This window comes from Canis lupus, chromosome 22, assembly GCF_048164855.1.
Source record: "Canis lupus baileyi chromosome 22, mCanLup2.hap1, whole genome shotgun sequence".
Taxonomy (NCBI): domain Eukaryota; kingdom Metazoa; phylum Chordata; class Mammalia; order Carnivora; family Canidae; genus Canis; species Canis lupus.
The window spans coordinates 12,855,386-12,876,519 of NC_132859.1; the positions used below are offsets into that span (position 1 = coordinate 12,855,386).

General features: G+C 36.8%; 1 long non-coding RNA gene across 1 annotated transcript in view; it reads right to left on the reverse strand.

Moving 5' to 3' along the window:
- Positions 1 to 1,240: 1,240 nt before the first annotated feature.
- The window catches only part of LOC140614431 (uncharacterized), a 50,265-nt gene continuing 30,371 nt past the window's right edge, over positions 1,241 to 21,134 (reverse strand). Inside the window, exon 2 of the long non-coding RNA XR_012015293.1 lies at positions 1,241 to 1,600. This is a non-coding gene — a long non-coding RNA (uncharacterized lncRNA). The remainder of the gene's footprint in view (positions 1,601 to 21,134) is intronic.

Genomic DNA, 21,134 nt, shown 5'->3' on the forward strand with positions numbered 1-21,134 from the left:
TCAATTAAGCATTTGCCTTCAGCTCAGGTCATAATCCTAGAGTCCTGGGATCGAGCCCCACATTGGATTTCCTACTTAATGGGGAGTTTGCTTCTCCCTCTCCCCCAAGTGCTCATTTTCTCTCTCTCAAACAAATAAATCTAAAAAAAAAAAATAAAATGTCAAACCAAAAGTAATATTTATCTTTAGGGAAACATGACATGTTAAAATGTTTTACATGATGTGGATTACATAGAGACTTGAATTCCACAAGCCCTAAGTGAAAAAAAAAATATCTGCCACCATATGAATATACATCTTAATTTTGAGGCAGGGGGTGATAAATAACTTCAAAATATTATTTAATGTCTATCTTCTAAGCTTTAGTACACCTCTGACTCTTTCTCATTCAGCAAAGCCAGTGCTGAGAATAGGTGGCAGTAAAAAAGAAAGGCTGCCTTTGCAGTTTGTTTCTACTCTTGGCTCCTCCTTGCCCTGAGCCTGACATAAGTTGCAGTTGTCACCAGCAGCTCAGGTAACAGACAGAAACCCCAGCCTGTTCTGAGACCTTGCCAAGAGCAGCAATTGTTTAGCACCAGTGGGTGCAGGAGTACGCCTGGCACCTCCATGGGAGCATTCTGAGCTGAAAGAGAAACCTCTATTAATGGTGCATACTAATGATCTTTACATTTTAATTAGAAATGCTTGAGTTAAGATCACTCGCTGAAACCTTAATGAGCAAAGGAAGGCTTACTACCTCTTGCTCCTCTGCTTTTCAACTGCAAGAAAAAGCAATAAGCTGACCTGAATCAGGTCAGAGCAAATATCAAGAAAACTCATTAGAAATCTGTGATTTAGTCCAAGCTGGAAATACCAGATATTTCCACTTCAAAGCCAGGAAACATAAGGTTAGCAAAGGAAATAGTCCACAGAGGTCTCTCTCTCTGTTTCCATTCACTTGCACGCGCATACATTTTTGACTTTGCCATATCCAATCCTTTCAATATGCAGAAACCAAAGCCACATGCTTAAATCAATGTCTAGAGGCTCCATCAAGTTTGAATATTTTCCTAAGCAGTTTGAAGGTTTTTGTTTCCTTTGTCTAAAAGCACCAAGTTTATGCTAAATAAACTCAAATTTATTCCTTAGCTATTGAAATAACAAAAAAGGGTAGATTTAATACTTTGGAAAATATTTTTGGAAAATTTCCTTTAAACTGAAGACTAACAGGCCCCCTTTGAAAATGGAGACAAGACATAGGCAGTTTTAAAAGATGATTTTATTGGGGAAGAAAGTTCTATGAGGTTCTGCTTTCCTAATGCCAATGACTTCTAAAGCACCATCATCACCATGGAAGCTATTGAACACTTGGTAAAAAGCTCTCAAATGTGGAGAAGAAAGTATCAGCTCTCGGCTCCATACCAGGAAATGGCTTTGAGCTTCTCCACCAATAGAAATAAATGCATGATGAGCAGCATCTCTTAACTATTCCACTTCTGTACAATTTTAACCCAGATGTTGCCTCAACTTTTATTCCTCAAATTTGTGGAGGAGAGTTTCCTGAAGTGAAGTTTCCAGACATTTAGGGGTCAATCAAGTAGTCTTCAGCTAAACATGAAAGCTTTAGAAGAAAAAGCAAAGGGACAATTATGTTAACAAGCATTTCATAAACTTGTGATGTGAAACAATTTGATTTTCACAGAAATCTTATTACATGTAAAATCATCATCTTATGAAAATTTGTCATAGGCACCATAAGTGTGTTTATCAATTCTTCTTGCTTATTTTTCGGTTAACAGAATACATTTTTGTTTCTGCTGGTGAATCATTCCACTATTTGTGGTATATTTTTTCTAATCATGAATTTAATATTTTCTATTTTAAATATCATGCTGAGTTAATGCCCTTATTTGAAAATTTGGATCAATGACTCAAAAAGGGTTCAATCATGCATGAAAGTAATGATGACAATAATAATAATTTCTATATCTCAGAAGGTCATTCAAATAAAGAGAAAATGGAACTCCATGGCAAATAGAGATTATGAGTTAGTATGTATTCGAATCTGCTTTTGTGATGATTTTCTATAAGCAGATGAAAGGAGACGTGAATAACTGAAAATGGATATTTTAGGGAAACAACAAAGGTATTGGATCCTAGTCCAATTCTATTTTCTATTTTGAAACTTTTTCCCAAATAATGACATAAACCCACAGAAGTTTCATTTCTAAAAATAGCAAAGTGATTTCTTATGAAAACAACTTGACTTAACACAATACAAATATTTAACAATGCTTTTCAACATAAAGTTAATTTTGTCATCTGGCCAAAAGGGACCAAACTAGAGTGGCATCATTCACCTTCCCATAAGCCTAGATCTTTTTGTTCTAACAATAGTGTAAGTCTCTTAAACCATTAATAGTCTTAAACACTTGCTCATTAAATTCTTGATTTTCTATTTTAGATTATTGCATCATTTACATATAATGATTTTTGCCTCTGCCTTTCCAATAGTTCTCATTTCCAATAGTTCTCATTTCTACTTTTTTTTTTTAAAGATTTTATTTATTTATTCATAGAGACACACAGAGAGAGAGAGAGAGAGGCAGAGACACAGGCAGAGGGAGAAGCAGGCTCCACGCAGGGAGCCCGATGTGGGACTCGATCCTGGGTCTCCAGGATCACACCCCAGGTTGCAGGTGGCACTAAACCACTGTGCCACTGGGGCTGCCCTACTTTTTTTTTTTTTTTAATTCAAACGTATTGCTTGGGCTTAGTTCTTGAGTACAGTGTTGAAAAGCTGCAGTAGTAAGATCTTCATCTTATTCCTAAGAAAGCTTCAAAAGTTACACCATTTTCTGTGATGTTTGCTATAGTTAGCCCATGTTACCTGTTAACACATTAAGAAGCTTCCCTTCTTCAGAGGTGCCTGGGTGGCTCAGTCAGTTAAGTGCCTCCCTTTTGCACGGGTTATGATCTCAGGGTCCTGGGATCCAGCCCAGTGTTGGGCTCTCTGCTCAACGGGGAGTCTGCTTCTCCCTCTCCCTCTGCCCCTTACCCCACTGCTTGCATCTCTCTCTCAAATAAATAAATAAAATCTTTTTAAAAAAGAAACTTCCCTTCTTTTCCAAGTAAAGAGTTTTTAGTATTAATTGGTGTTAGATTTTATTAAATGTTTTTACAGGGCATCGATTGAAATCATTATATGGTTTTTTCCCCTTAATTTGTTTCTATGTAGAATTGCATTAAATTTCCTGATGAAAAATCTGAATTAAGTTATAACCCCTACCTACTCATACCTTCAATACTCTGCTGCAATTTCCTTGCTAATAACTTATTTGAATTTTTGCATCTTTATTTATAATTAAAATATACTAGAAGTTTACCCTTTTTGTATTAAAATCATACTGTTTTGATATCACTCTAAAGCTAGCTTTGGAAGGTTGATTAGATAGCTTTCCACCTTTTTTTTAAAATTTATGATAGTCACAGAGAGAGAGAGAGGCAGAGACATAGGCAAAGGGAGAAGCAGGCTCCGTGCACTGGGAGCCCGACGTGGGATTCGATCCCGTGTCTCCAGGATCGCGCCCTGGGCCAAAGGCAGGCGCTAGACAGCTGCAACACCCAGGGTTCCCAGCTTTCCACCTTTTTAAATCATCTGGAAGAATTTCTAAAACATGAGAATTAGTTATTCCTTAAAATTTTTATAAAACAGTAAACCATCTGGCATCAGTTTTTCCTTTGAGAGAAATTCCTGACTACGTTTCCAATTTCTTCTACAGTTATTTATTGCTGATTTTAAATTTTCTACCTATTTTTGAGTCATTGCTGTTAATTTACATTCTCTTAGAAAAATAATAGCAATTTTATTGGCACAAATCTGTAAATAGTATTTTGTTCAATTTTGTTCGTCTTCACAGTTCCAGTTAATAGCCCTATATCTTATATTCTATCACTATTTTAGTATTCATGTTATTCCCCTTTGATCAAACTTAGCAAATATTTATCAATTTTGCCATCTATCGCTATTATTGATCAATAAGATTTTTATTCCATATATACTTCAAATTTTATGTGTATTAATTCTTTCTCATTATTTATTTCTTTATTCATCTCATATATAAGAATTGGGGCATAATTTCAATTTGATAATGCTATTCACTTAGATCACCTGATTAACATGGGATCTATCATGTTTCTCTAAAGTAAAACTTCTTCCTGTTTTATGAGAAGGTACTATGAAGCCATTTAAGTACCCTGTTTCTTATCAAGCTTTTAGTCCATTCATTTAATTGTATTATTATGGACTCATGATTTCCTATTTTATATGGGCTATAATCTACTAATTGTTTTGATACTCAAATTGAACTTTGTTTAGCCAATGGGAACCCCTCCGAGAAAGCTTTTATTTTTTTGTGTGTTATAAGATGACAGGCTTATCAAACTTCCCGCCTCAGGCCTAAAAGCAGCATTTCTCAAAGACCCCTGAATTCTTTCTGTGGAGAATGGTTGCTCCAGGGTACTCTCAGCAAACAGACCTAGGGAATATGTATACACAACACATTCATAGACACACACACACACACACACACACACACATATCAATATTCAGTGAGTTTATAAATATATAACTATATTTATTTTTAGTTATCTATCTTCTTCAATCTATACTGAGAGTCATAAATTCACACCAACAGTGAAAATCCAATCTACAGGGTCCATTCTAGTTTTCTCTCTTGCTATGTTTGTAATGCCTTTTCAACCATGGGGAACTGACTCCCATTATCTTTAATATATGCGTTTATTTAATTATTTCTTCTTTAGTATAGCTAATGTTCCATCTCTGCCACCACCCATTCCCTTTCTAGAGACTCAAACTGAGCCTGGATATTCTCTTCACCCCAACTGGGTCCTCACTTCCCATGCCGGCCACTCCACATACCACACACACACACACACACACACACACACCCTCAGCTTGCTTGGACTCTGACACCCTACAAAAGGCTAGCCATCCACATGGATTTTTCAGGTTCTGAATAACCATGAGGGGCCACCCTTATATGTAGAATCTCTTCTTACCCTGTGAGACCCCTGACCCAGCCCACTCTGGACCACCATGGCTCCCCATTACTAATGACACCGACACCTTTATCAACCTCATCTGAATTATTAAGGAAGGAAAGGGAAACAGGAAAAAAACCTTCATTCTATCCTACATTGATATTTCTTAAATATTATTAAAAACTCAAGAAAAGTTTTTACAAGGATAAGTATTTATTCATATAGCTCAATCAACAAACATTTATGGAACACCTGTTTTGTGCTCAACTCAGGTAATGAGAAAGAAATATGAAAAGGTTCTTGTCATATAGCTACTTGAAATTAGATTGGAAACTGAATAAGGAACAGAATAATAAAGGTTCATTATATTTTCTATAACAACAGGAACACAAAAAGGAAAATATATAACTATTAGATTCTCAAATTGTTATAATACATAGTTTGCTTTGAGGTAACCTTTTCACACCTGATGTCTACGCCTTTTCTTCCAATTGCATGGAAGCTCACTTAGCACCAAGCTTTTTATTAATGCTTCAAAATGGATGGTGGTAAGTTTCACTCTGTTAAATTACTGGAGCAGACACTATTATTATTTTAGTAGTACTGTCATCAGAACTAAAGCATAATAAAGTCACAATACAATGCAAAAAATCATGACTTAAAAAATAAAAGAAGAAAAGAAATATATTGCAGAGTAATTCTTAAAATGTGCTTGCTGTAGGTTGGTCTGACTCAGAAATGCAATTTATATTTTAATCATTTCCATAAAGGTCTACATTTCATTTTAGAAGTATAAAGCCAAAAAGCATAGCTCCCTGTTCTGGCTGAGAGGATGGAGGTTGTGATTGTGGACACATGCAGTCCTCTACAGGAGGATTAAAAAACAGAACAGGTACCCGCAGGGAGAGGAAAAGGTGAGGAGCCAAAGGAAACAAAGGAAAAGAACAGTCTGCTGGGCAGCCCTGAGGAGTGGACGGAAAAAGGAAGTAGCTGCTGCCAATTGCTACTGTCACCACAGCTATCATCATTTTTGATGGTTCAAAGAGAATTGCGGTCACTGTGTCTTAGTCTACATGGATTTTTTTTTTTTAAAGAGTGATTACAGTGGCTAAGCATATAACGTCATAGCTGAAGGCCAAATACTGACTAATGTCCATAGCAAGACATGACAACTGTTATGAAAATCATTAATTGTTGTCCTCAGATACTGCTTCTGTCAAGGTAAGTGTGCGGAAATTATCATTGAAGCAATTATTCATGCTTTTCTATTTTACAAGTATGTTTGAACATTACTCCCTTGCTTTCTACAGGAGTGAGTGAGACTCAGTATTTTTTTTTTTTTTTTGAGAGGGGATAAGGGCAGAGGGAGAGGGTGAAGGCAGGTGCTAAACCACTGAGCCACCCAGGCGTCCCAAGGGCACAGCTTTAATTAAGGTACAAAATATTTCCCCCAAAATATATCCTTCAAAGAGGAACTGAAAGCTGATTCCTGAATGCTCTGGTTGTCCTTCCTTGTAATGGACAAAAGCTCCCATCTGGTCTTCACTTACTGCAAATGTGTTCAGTCTTACATTCATTATATGAGATCTTTATAAATGCTGCCTCTACTAAAAGCCTTTCTCTGAAAGCCTACCTGGTAGTCAACCTCTAGGACTCCATCTCTTTTGCCTAATTTTTTCTGTTAGGTAGATACTCACCCAGGCTGGATTTATGTGATCCTCCCTCCTGTGAGTTTACATTAGGACTCAGGGACTCTCATCACTTACCTGATGACCCTGAATTTTTAAGAATCTCTAACTGTAGGGACTGAGGCAACATGCTTCATGTTTGTATTTGTAGTTTTTACATGAAGAAGCAAAGAAAAGTGATCTAAACGTGATTTGAAGGTGAAGCAGACAGGCATGCAGAAACAGGACATCTGTCTGTCACGTTTCCATTCTGGAGCCTTCCAGGGGGTGAAATTCCACCAATTCCTATTTATTTATTTATTTATTTATTTATTTATTTATTTATTTATTTATTTATTTATAAATTTATTTTTTATTGGTGTTCAATTTACCAACATACAGAATAACACCCAGTGCTCATCTCATCAAGTGCCCCCCTCAGTGCCCGTCACCCATTCACCCCCACCCCCCCCTCCCCTTCCACCTCCCCTAATTCGTTTCCCAGAGTTAGGAGTCTTTATGTTCTGTCTCCCTTTCTGATATTTCCCACACATTTCTTCTCCCTTCCCTTATATTCCTTTTCACTCTTATTTATATTCCCCAAATGAATGAAAACATATAATGTTTGTCCTTCTCCGATTGACTTACTTCCCTCAGCGTAATACCCTCCAGTTCCATCCACGTTGAAGCAAATGTCCACCAATTCCTTATAAACAACCCCCACCTTCATCCTGCCTTATATTTAATCTGACTAGAACTAGACAGAGTTGAGGAACCTTTTTGTTCCATGCATTTATTTGTCAGTGGTTTACAAGTCTAACCTCTCACTCATTGACCTATTGTTCTCACTGGTGGCAGCATGTACATGGAACACCAGTGAGATTTGTTTATAGACCTACAGGTGGCTATCAAAGGCTCCCTGAGCACCTGATCACAGCCTCATTGCTCAGGGCCTCCTTTCCACTCAAATTTAATACCATCAGTCCTGGAGCAGGTGATCCAAGTAGTAGCACCCAAGACTGGGAAGTTCTAATCAGCAGCTTAGAGTATCTCTGTTCGAGGTACTTACTGGAGATTTCAATGTTTCTTTCCTACTCAGGTCCTGAAAAGTCCATCTAATTTTATTAAGGCTATGGAATATGCTAGTTAATTATGCTAATCATCGGATTGATTATGCTAATTACCTAGTTCCTCAAAGAAAAGCCTCAACAAACAAGTTTTAATTACGTCAGAAACACTGTGCACCGTGTTCCCTTAGAATGAATGTACAGGAGATTGCCTTAATGAAGCTAGCTTTTTAGCTTTCTTTTCCCCAACCCATTTTTATTATTTGGCTCTTATTGTTTCACTTTGCTTTTCATGCTTCTTTGTTGTTTTTTAGTTTGGTTTTTATTGTGTCATTACTGTTTGTTTTTTGTTGTTATGTTCAGTTTTATTTTATCTATACTTTTTTATGGTTGATGTCCTCAAATTACTCTTGAGTAAAATAATAAAAACATAATAGTGAAGTTAACTATGAGAGGAGAATACTGTTTTCAGATTCATCCTCTTTGCTGATGAAATGGCCAGAGATGTTGGAGGCACCATGAGATGAAGCATCATGCAGAAAAGAAGCTACTGGATTCTTTTTCCTGCAAGAGTAATGATACCATGTGCTGCCATGTGCTTGGGCCTCTTTCAGGAAATTTTATCCATGTGAATAATTAGTGAATTAGTGAACAATTACTCTCTACACAGGAAACAGAAGTGAAGAAGAAAAATTCCTTGAACTTGAGGAATTTAGTCAGTGATAAAGACATGAAGTTAGCTAATAAGAACATAAGAAAGAATGAAATGAGCTCTAGGAGCAAGGCACATTTGCATGATAAGATAGTGAATAAGCAGCTGTGTCATGGACTGGACAAACAGGGAATGGTATTTAAATCTGGCCAGAAAGGAAGGATACGTTGAGAATGGAGGAAAAAAAAACCCTTAAGGAAATCAAGACATCCCAGAACAAAGAGATATTCTGAGCAAAAAGGTACAAATGCCTAAAGATTCATCTTCTGTTTGAGAAAGAGTGAAAAGCCAATCAGGAAAATCTTAATTTTTTAGACTTTGTTAGAAGTGTAATCTGTTCAGAAAGCTATGTTAGGATATTTAGACTGAAGACATATCAGATCATGAATCCTTCACTCATAAGGCTAAGCTTTTGTCATTTCAAGGGCTTCTGAAATAAAAAATAATCTAAAGAGAAGGAATAAAATGAGGAAACTCAAGCTGCATTGGTGGGAAGACAAGTGAAGAAAATACACGATAGGCCTCAGGACTGAAACCTGCTGTTGCTGTTTTTGCTGTTGTTGGATCCCAACATCAGTTCAATCACGACCTGAATAGCTTCATGTTCTACCAACTGGGCGAGTCAGCTGAAACCCACTTTTTAAATACATTCATATCCCTTATAAATCTTGAGATCAAATGTCTCCAAGGTAACTGATCTCCTCCCCTCATATGCCAGATGACCAATGTATAGCTATAGTGGCATCACATTGGGATTCTTAATCTTTCTGGAGTCATATACCATCCGAGAGTATAACATAAATACATAGAACAGTCATCTCCTTTGATAAAGTAAGCATCCCTATTTTCACTAATAAGACAAATTTGTACATAAATACAGGATGGACATTTAATGTAATAAAATCACTCATTTTTCTGTTCAAAACACTTCATTTCTTATAAACTAGATATTAAAACTTTTTTATATCACATAGACATGGTTCTTAATTCAACACAAAACAAATTAACTAAAAACTAATTTATAGTTTGTGCCCCAGGAGCTACTTCTGTCTTTTTCCTGGAGGATATATATTCAGCACATCACATCTCTTCTTGTCAGTGTATGGGTGACAATATGCTACAAGGAGACACATAACTAAAACTGTCAAAACTAAGCTACTGACAGCACATTTGTGTGACAGGACAAATCTAGGTTGACATACTGTGATAAGAAAGGCAACCCAGTCAAAGGGCCACAGGGCAGCTATTCTAACACCCAGTGGATGGTATCTGTCCAAAGCACAAGGCAGTTCTCACATGTTGAGATAAATCCGTAATTTTTAAAGGGAGTTTATGGGATGGCCTTACATTGCAATTTTTCACAAGTACTCATTTAGAGGATACCTTATAATGTTGGGTAAGGTAAGAAGTGGTGGAATGGGGAGGAGAGAGAATTCCACTGCCAAACAACTACGGAGGCTACATAATCAATTCGGTGCAAAGGCAATTGCTCTTCAGTCATCTCACACTGTCCTCCAAGGCCTTCTCTCTCACTGCAGTCACAGAAAGTATACAAATCTGCAAGGAAAATCTGTACATACACAAGCAAGCTCAAGGAGTTTCGGTTTAGTTCTTATCATTTATTTTGTTTCTGGAAACTACAGTGAAACAACACATACGATCTATCTACTGGAAATCAGCCAGACTTTGGCCCCCCTCTTAGCACCTTCACTTGTACAGCTGCCTTTGATCTATCTTCATACAAAAAAAGAAAAAAAAAATAAGTCAACAGGAAACTTCAGAGGAACTGATTACTAAAGGATTTGAAGGCAGATATAAAGATTTATCAGTTCTTGCAGAGAATTTGCGTAGTGACACATTTATGATGTGTCCTTACAGAGAAGAAACTCCTATCCAGCCAAGCAGAGATTGGAATAGGATTAAAAAACAACCTCATAACAGCGTCCTTTGAGGCCCACTGTTCTCTTGCCAGCTGGGCTGCTCCCTTCTCCTGTTGAGGAAGCAAACAACTGGGTGGCAGAGGTGCTTCTGGACTCGTGTCTAGGGCTGGACTAAAACAGATCAGGGAAGAGTGCTCTGCCCATTGTCAAGTGTATCAGCATCCCCCGGCTGTATGGGAATCCCCCGCCCATCATCCTGCACCTCAGAGACTCTCCAGGCATAAATAAAAAACATTCCACCCACAATCTATTATTTACAGACCTGGGGCTTCTCCAAGTTTATCAGTAGAGGCACCAGATGCTCCATTAACCCCCTTATCTCTGAGTTCTTCCATGGACAGTAAGGGAGCATTAAGTATATGATTACCACAGCAATTATCTGACAGTCAGACTTCCAGCCACTCAACTATTAAAAACAGCTCCTCCCTGTATTAAACAAGGAGAGGTCTCTGAATGACAAGGAAAGACTTATTTCCTTTCCATATGGGAGAGACAGTGGAGCTATTATAAATATTCATTTGACCAAAAAACTATTGATTTAATATTGTACCTAAAATGAAGGTTATCGATTGAATAAATTAGATTATGTTCATGCTAAGCGTTCCCATTCTACCCTAACAGAGGAGCACACATTAGAAATGGCAAAGGTTGATTGAAGCAGAACCAACTGACAAAGGAAGCAATGATACTTGAGAACAAGAAAGGAAAGAGGAAAAACACCCAAGCTTGGTAGATAAGAATGTAGGGCCCAGAACCAGACTTTCTGTGTTCAAATCTGTCTTTACCATTGGCTGCTTTATGAATTGAACCAGGTACTAAACTTCTCTGTGCCTCAGTTTCCTCAGTTATAAAGTAGGAATAGAAGTTCACACCTCATCTGGTTGTTTTGAATGAGTTTAAATGAGTTAATTCCTGTGAAGTGCATAGAACTGCATTTGGCCCAGAGAAAGTTCTTGGTAATTATTAGCTATTAGTAAAGATGGTATCAAGGAAACACAGGGTTAAGAGAATTTGAGTAAGAGCAAAGGATCTTACACATCACAATAAAGCCAAAGGGGATCTCTGTGTTAGAGTCTACAACAGACAGTAGTTGGTATTTATAATACAGCTCCTGAGTACTTCTGTAAAAAAAAAAAAAAAAAAAAAAAAAAAAGGTTCAAACTGTAATTAATATTCTATAGTCTGATTTTTTTTTTATTTAAGGTTTAGAGAACATATTCCTGTGACATTAAGCATAAAATTCATCATATGGTCATGGGCATATCTTGTGCCAGTTTCCTATTATCAAGTTTTTTTCAATTTTTGATATTGATAGATGTAGTGAGAAGAAAAATATCAATTTGAAAAAAAATGTATTACACAGGGCTATTTCTATATACCAGCAAAGATGGTTCTTTATTTAGGAAAATATTTGGAAAAGTTTCTTTGGATATGAAAAATAATAATCCATTAATGATCTGAAAGAAGAGGAAATTTCAAGAAGAAAGGTGACTGTCTTGCATAGTAAGGTGAAAGGAATTTTGTTTTTCCTTGGTTGCCAGGGGAGAGTAGATGGGGCTTGGGATTGAAGAGGCTCCACAGGGGAGAAGTGCTCTGGCTCCATGACTAGAATACATGAAGTGTATGTAAGGGCTCTATTGAGGACCTACTGGCAAGAAATTTCCCAAGGTGTAGGATGATTTTCTAGTCTTGGTAAAATTTGACATTGACATTAAAGCTGTTTCTGGTTAGCATGCTATTACTTCCCACTGTTATCCCTAGACCCGATTACCTCCAAGCAATACCTTCAAATCACTGGTAACAAAGGGAATTGAAGGAAGATCCATGTCTACTGTGGAGAAAAACAGTTCACCAAGAAAGGTCAACAGACAACTTTTCTAGCAGTGAGATCTTTAGGAGAGTCACTAAACTGCACTGTGCTTCAGTTTCCATCTTATAAAGTGATGATACTGACACTCATTTCAGATAGTTGCAATGTAAAGTTTAAATATTAGAAAGTGGCTGGCAATAGTTTGTGTTCAATAAACATTAACAATAAAATCTACTCCAGGGATCCCTGGGTGGCGCAGCGGTTTAGCACCTGCCTTTGGCCCAGGGCGCGATCCTGGAGACCCGGGATCGAATCCCACGTCGGGCTCCCGGTGCATGGAGCCTGCTTCTCCCTCTGCCTATGTCTCTGCATCTCTCTCTCTCTCTCTCTCTCTCTCTGTGTGTGGCTATCACAAGTAAATAAAAATTTAAAAAAAAATAAAACTTAAAAAAAAAATAAAAAATAAAAATAAAATCTACTCCAATGATTGTACACATCCCTAATTCAATTACTGCCTACAAAGTTCCCAAAAGAATTTCTAATAAAAATTTCAGGTTTTTCTTCTTCTGCAGATAAAAACTGAGAAGGAGTCAAGAATTCAAGTGAATACACAAATACTAGAACAAATGTGATTAACTACATATAGTATATAATCTTTCCAAATTCTTTTCTGTAAGAAATATGCACATAAGATAAACATTGTGGAGATAGAGAATAGACTCCTAAAAAAAGAAAAGAATAGACTCCTATTAAGGACCCTACTTCGTATCAATAGCCTTTGTTTACATGTGATATTTTTCAACCAAGCAAAAATTATACAAAAGAAGACTCCTAAAATATCTAGAACTCTGCCTAATTCTAATTATTTCTAAAATACAGTTTTCACTAATAAATATTAAGAGTAATGTTAAATTATACAGTATATATTCAATTTAATAAGGCAGAGAAGTAGGCCTTTTAATTGTTACTTATTTTTTCTAGACTTTATATATTTTTTTAAGATTTACTTATTTATTTGAGAGAGAGAAAAAAAGAGAGAGTGGAGGAGTGACAGAAGAAGAGAATCTCAAGCAGACTCCCCGCTGAGCGTGGAGCCTGACACCGGGCTCAATCTCAGGAACCTGAGATCATAACCTGATCCAAAACCGAGAGTTGGTAACTCAACTGACTGAGCCACTCAAGTGCCCCAGGCCACCTTTTTAAAGAGGGCTTATTCAAAAAGCAAATATATGCTTTGAAGAGTAAGTTTCACTTATTCAGAAAATTTAGTTATCTAGAATAAGTCATCTCCTAAAAGTGCCAGCTAACTTAAGTTCTAGTTTACTACTCTTCTGAGCTTTGTGCATTTCATCCCCCTCATGAAAAAGCAACTTGCAGAAAGTTTTTCCAGCTATTTATTCTTTCACTGGCTGCAAGCATTCATTTACCCATTGATCATGAGGCCAACAAATACTTATTGTGTAGATACCATATGTCAGGAATTGGGCACTGTGTGGGGATATATTCTGATTTCAGAGTTTGGTTTCACTGAACATAAGTCTACATATATATGCTGTTGTCCTTTGGTTATGCAGAGTACATACTCTTTTTGCTTGCCAACTGTCATGAAGGATAGCTTGGGAAAATTTCAACAAGGTCATTAGTGCAGACTAAAGAAAGGGCTTCACTGGAGACATGTTCAAGCCAAGCCTGCAAGGCAAAGGCCCCACCTTTTCATCATTCAGCAGACATATGTGCCTGAACACACCATGGGTGAAGTTTCCAGACTTCCTATTTATTATTAAAGCTATCATATTATTATGTGAGCACAATATTAGTGTTGTCCAAAATGTGCAAGAGATGATTTTACTTTTATTTTGATGTATATTTAAAAAATATACAACCAGTGCTTCAAATTTTTGCAAATATTGCTTGGGATGAGGCCAAAGGAGCAATAAATTTTAAAAATAGGTGTGTGTGGGGGTAGTTGGTTGTTAAAATGTGTTAAGGAAATAATAAGACAAACAGAAGCCAGATATAACTTTAAAATGTTGCTCATATGGTATGTGAATTACAAGTATGGGAAACACCACTCCCGGCCACTGAATCCTAGCAAAATTCTGTGAGGCAGGCATTAATATATATTACTGTCAGAAAATGGACTCAGAGAAATCTAGAACACTCTTGAGTTCCTCAGGACATGAAGGACAGATTTCCTGGCTCCACAGCCCTGCACTGACATCAGGAATGCCAACGATCATCAAATATTCTAATTCATGTAGGATTTTCCCAAATGCTAACCCTGTGTAATTAACTCTCTATCCCACAGAGCAATCTGGAGCCATCATGCTGAGGACCATGAAACGAGTGGCAACTTGCTTCTCCCTGCCAGGAATCAATTGCTCCGTGCTAGTAGCATTTACTGTGTCTGTGCCTGTGCATCCCCAAAACCTGAGGGCAGTTACTTTAAAATTCAGGAAAACATCTACCAATAATCGGTGGTCCCATGGAGAGGTTTTCCACCATAGGAAAAATCAAGGAGAAGAGGAACTAAATATGGAGTGAGAGAAAACTGCTGAGCTGGCTTCTACCATGAAAGTCATTAACCAAGTTGGATTAGTAAACTCTTCCAAAGCCACATCTGCCCTATTAAAGCTTTAAGGGCCATATGCCAAAGTGAAAATTAAATAAAGCAACAAAAAGACTGTGCCCAAATGAATTTGGTTTTATTTTTACTACACAGAGTGAGGCTCTGCACTATAAAGCAACCACAGAGAGACCTTGCCAAGTTGTGGCGGTTTCCCAGAATGCATTAAAAACTCAGGAGTCTCCACCATCTCCACTAATGATGCTAGCTACTGGATCACAAAATGACTTCTATTCTGACTGTTACGGAAAAGCCCATCTAGTGAAAATTTCATCAAGCAGTGTGAAATTTGCACATCAATTTCAGGATAGTCTGTTAGACATGGCTTAGAATCCTGCAACAATAAAGGTTTTAAAATGCCTTGTTATAATCAAAAAGTCTTATTCCTGTCCTAATCATCTCTTTTGCTTCCAAGGTTACTTAGTGGTTCATCCCATAAGAGAAAAAAAATCTTGGCTCTACATTTGATAAAGGACAAAAGATATATAGCTCCACAGAATTAGATCCTATGCTCAAATGCTGCTATGATTGCAAAGAACCTTCCCTGTGTTGTTCATTGCTGGTGGAACGCAGCATCAGAACAACTGTAGCCCTAGAAGAGTTTTAATATTGCCAAGTATTGAAGCTTAAATTATTTTCAAATTATTTTCATAGTATAACTTTTGTGTATCTTCACCAATTTTGGCAGATGATAAATCTGAACTGTGAAATATTTGTTTTGCCTCGCTTTGCTTCTTTCATCATTTTTTTCTTTCAAGTATATGCAGTAACTCAAACCAGACCCCCAAATTTTCCTAACAATCTGTTTCAGTGAATAAGAATAATAAAAATGATTTCTAATTAGTGCAATAAATGTTCTTGCTCTCAAGCGCCAAGAATGGTTTGTTCACCAAATTATAAAGACGTTTTTAAACCAAATTATCCTTCCCAATCTTTGTTCTATAATCAGTGGAAAAATCAAATTGGTAGACTATTACATAAAAAAAATTTCTAATATAAACATTTGGAAAAGCTGGATGAAATATAACAAGTTCATTTCTCAATACACAGAATAGCTTAATAAAACATAAGGGTAGAATCTTAGGTGTTAAAACTCGAGAGAGTTCTGAAAACCAATGCAGTGTGTGTATGTGTGTGTGTGTGCGTGCGTGTGTGTGTGAAATAATACTGGAGGTATTCAGGGAGACAGCATCAGTCTTATTAATCTAGGGACTTGGCTTTTTATGTTCAAATAGGGACTAAAAAGTAGTGGCATTGGATTCCCCATGGTCTCAATGCTTGAGACCCCAGCAAAAAGTCATAATATTTGAATCACTGGCCACTCCATGAATTGGTGGCTTTAGAGTATAGGGGAAAAATTTTTAAATTCCTATGGAGGGACCCACTCACAACTTAAGCCACACAAAACTAGTGGAAAAGCCAACCTTGCTAAAACTTACTTTGCAACCAAAGGTAACATAATGCATGGAAAAAAATATATCCAAGCAAGACTCAAAAGACATGACAAATAAGATTTGATCCCATAGAATTTTATGTAATAGAACAATAACCCAGTTTCTAGGTAAGCTGGAGTCACTTATGGCAGACCAATATTTTTTACAAGAATAATAGGAAAATCTGGATAATAACAAGAATGATATGTTTGGAGATAGTATTAGAGGACAACAGATCAAGGAAATCCAAGAGGGTCTAGATTTGGGGGACAGTAGAACCATAGAAAAATGAGCTGACTTTTTACAGTTGTCTTTTCTCTAGCCTAGTTGCTGATTTGGGGAACCAGATGAAAAGCGAACCATTCAGATTCTTCCCGGGCAGAAAAATTCTTCTAGGAATAGAAAAAACATCAGATTTTAGTGGTCTAAAAAGATAGATAAAATTGGAGACTCCTATTGACATTTGCCAAATTATGAAGCAACACAAGGAAGGACAATGAAGGTGTGCCAAAGAGGGAGCTCAGAAAAGCAGAGCAGAATTGTCTGGGAAACCCATGTTTCCAGGTAGAAAGTAAGCTAAGGTTCAAAAAGTTCCAAGGAGAGGAGTCCCAGGACCTAAAATAGGCTCCCAGATGAATGCTCTGGAGGGCTATGACCTAGAGAGATGAATGAGGGGTAGACTCCACGAAAACTGTAACCCAATTTTGAATCAACTTAACTTCTGATTGAATTAATGTGCTCAGCCCCACTCTATCAGACTTGTGAAGGAAGAAATAAGTCCCGATGGAGGAATATAATAAGCTCTGGATCTCTGTAATTTAACTTACGTGGTATCAGGCATTCAGTCAAAAGTAACTAGACTTTCCCAGCTTTTAGCTACTGTCCACATTCCTTGGTTTGTGGCCTCACTGCCTTCAAGACCAGCAACCACACGTCTCTAACATTGCTTCTATTCTCACATCTCCTTCTCTTACTCTTATACCTTCCTCATCCATCTTTGAAGGACCTTTGTGATTTTATTGGGCCTACTCAATTAATCCACAGCAATCTCATAAATATATGAGATTATATATATCTCATAAATATATGAGATATATATCTACACACTCATATATTTATGAGATATATATATTCTCATATATATATGAGAATTTATATATATATATATATAATTCTGGGATTAGGATACAGACATTGTTAGGGGACCATTTGTGTGTCTACCACAAGAATGAAATTTAAAAAAATAAAACAACAACGAAATCTGTTATACAGCAGGTTAGAAAATATATATTCGCCTATTGACAGCAAATCTTGGTAAAATGTAATGTAAAGGGAACTTTTTAAACACTACTGGTGAACATGTAGAATTTTATAGTCACTTTGGAAACTATTTTGACAATATCATTTCTTGGTGCCTACCCTAGAGAAAAGAGTACATGTGCACAAGTTGACAAGCCCAAAATTACTTATTGCAGCTCTGTGAGTAACAGTGAAAAGGGAAATAATCTGGTTTTTAGTGAGAAAAAGGGAAGTAATGGTGGTTTATTTGTGCAATGGAATTCTATACTTTAGATATAATCAATAAGATGTATATTAATACAGTAACATTTTATAAACTATTCTTAATAAATGTTAACATTATCTAAGCATCAGAAACAAAAAAATAGGGGGAAATTATTGGGTAAATTTATGGAAAATCATGGTAATGAGGAAGATGGAGCCAGTTCCCAGTACTACATTTACTTTTTTTTTTAAGACTTTATTGACTTATTCATGAGAGACAGAGAGAGAGAGGTAGAGACATAGGCAGAGGGAGAAGTAGGATCCTTGCAGGAAGCCTGATGCAGGACTTGATCCCAGGACCCCAGGATCATGACCTGAGCAGGAAGCAGATGTTCAACCACTGGAGCCACCCAGGTTCCCTAGACTTAACACTTTTAAAAGTACATGTGCAGGGCACCTGGGTGGTTCAGTCGGTTAAGTGTCTGACTCTTGGTTTTGGCTCAGGTCACAATCTCAGAGTTGTGAGATCAAGCCCCGCGTAGGCTCTGTGCTCAGTGTAGAGTCAGCTTGAGATTCTCTCTTGCTCTCCCTCTGCCTCTTTCCCATGCTCTCTCTCTAAAATAAACAATCTTTAAAAAATAAAAGTACGTGTTCATTTTCCAGTATATACAATAGTAGTATTTTGCATATGAATACATATCTGTATAAAATAATACCCCAAAATTTCATATTATAGTTGTTTCAGAAGTGGAAAGTGGCTGAAAAAATAATGTAAGAGAATTAGATTTATATATAATATTTAATTTTTTTTAATTGTGTAATAGTGAGGGATGCCTGGGTGGCTGAGCGGTTGAGCATCTGCCTTCAGCTCAGGGCGTGATTCCATGATCCTGGGATCAAGTCCCACATCAGGCTCCCTGCATGGTGCCTGCTTTTCCCTCTGTCTCTGCCTTTCTCTCTGTTTCTCTCATGAATAAATAAAATATTTAAAAAATAGATAAATAAAAAATTCTGTAATAGTGAAAAACTAACTTCTACTTAGTCTACCAGGAAGTGGTATGTTTCCAATGTTTCCAATGATGTTTCCAATGATGTTTCCAATGATTTTTCTTCATATTTGCATTTTTAAAATAATAAGTATATATTAATGGTAACTTTCTTTTTATTCCATTTCCAAATTACACAACCTTGAAATTAAAGGAATCAATGTAAGTAGGGATTGACATAAGCCAAATCATATGCATATTCGTGAATAGGACATAAAATTAAGCATAACAATACAAGTGATTAGAAAACAGTGTTAAGAAAAGGAATTACTAAATCTTACTGTGTGTCACAAGGCTAGATGTTTTTATCCAAAGTATTACTCAATGTTTATGGAACTTCCACAGAAAATCTATCCAAGAATAAGGGTTCAAAAACTTTAATGTCTAGCAATGTATTTTTATATCTACCATAGATTAGCATTTTCTCTAGAATATATTATATTAAATTCAGAATTTCACCCTGCTATTTCTACTCTTTCCATCATTCATAATGAGCTTTTGTTTTGAGGGGGGAACTGTTGGAGAACCTCCCGCTCTCTGTCTCATACCCTCTCATGGCCCTGCTCCTGAGACTTGATTGATACAATTTTGTTCTTTTTGTGTATGACAAAGAATGTGAAGAAAAATTTATTGACAAACCTAATACAAGAAAATCCATGCCAAGTAAATTCCTTGTCACAGTCAAATTGGGTCTCATAATATTTGGATCACACATAGGATTATTATACCTTTTGAACCTGCCTCAATTTTCAAACTTTCCCTATTTTAAGATCTGCTTCTAAAGTTGGTTAATTTTCCTCCAAGCTCAAATTGAGAAATAAAAGTCTAGAACTTGGTGCTAGCTCCTTCTGTCTTGCTACAGGAGTTTTAATTTACCCATAGATGAACAATAATAAATGAAATAACACAATTGTAATATATGTTGCTTCCAAATTCCAAGTTACAGCAGCCTGTCCTTTATTTTTGCAGAAACTTCCCTGTAAGACCCAGACTGCTAGGCCTCAGAAATTGTAATAAGGAAGCAAGCCTCTGTTTTCATGGAATTGCACTCCAGTCTTCTGGCATGCATTTTGCATTTTTTAATCAAAACATCTTGATAAGAAATTTGCTCTTGGTTTTCAATGTTGGTGAAAGAAGAAACATGAGGGCCTTCTATATAGTTCCTTGTATCATAACAACTGTCACTCAAAGATTGAGGAAGCTACCAATGAGAATCTACCATTTGCCAACTATATTTATAACAATTATATACACAGAACTTGGAGCAGAGCCAGATAAGGGTTTTGAGGCACCCATGAGCTATCCATGAAGTTGAAGTAGATCAAAATTCCTTTCATTTGATCCACATAAGCCTCCATTCTGACTGGTGGATGAAAGCAATGCCTGGGACCCAAGGATTTATGTCTGTTCAAGTTCATTTCCAATGATGCCTGAAAGGTCTGATTATTTCTCTTTTCCTAGTACATAATTACTATGGTAAATGGCCACAGAACATTTTGGAAGAGACTTAGGAGGGGTCTGTACATGCTTGTGAGATTTGCACCTGCTCCTTCCTTTTGTCAGATGTTCTAGTCTGTGAATAGACTAAGATTTGAGATTTGGGTGAAAAGCTATGTCACTTAAGTCAGAATTCTGTTCACTAGACTCTTCTTTTTAGGTTATAAAAGTCAAGTAGGGTATTGGTAGACTTTTTAGTTTGGGGGGGGCAGGGATCAATAACCTATTACCCTTTAACATATTTTACTGTGAGTTAAAGCTCTCTAATGATCACATCTATCCCTCTGTCAATTATTGCAGCCATGACTGTACCTCTCACATTTAAGGGCTGCTATGAGGGATCCACTGCTCCAGGACCCCATCTCTGCATTTGAAATGAAGCATTCCATTTCAATAGCAGTGTCCCCTACTAGTATCCCAGGCCAACAGGAAATAGTTTTCAGAACACTTATCAAAGATGACAGGGCAGCTCTCACTAATGCATTTTTTAAAATTCTAGTATGTTTAATATACAGTGTTATATTAGTTTCAAGTATACAATATAGTTATTCCACAATTCTACACGTTACTCAGTGCTCATCATGATATGTGTACTCTTAATCCCCTTCACCTATTTCACTGGTCTCCCCACCCACGTCTCTCCGGTAACCAGTAGATTGTTCTCCATAGTTAAGAATCTGGTTTTGGTTTATCTGTTTTTTTCTTTGTTTTGTTTCTTAAATTCCACTTGTGAATGAAATCATATGGTATTTGTCTTTCTATCATTGACTAATTTTGCTTGGCATTATAT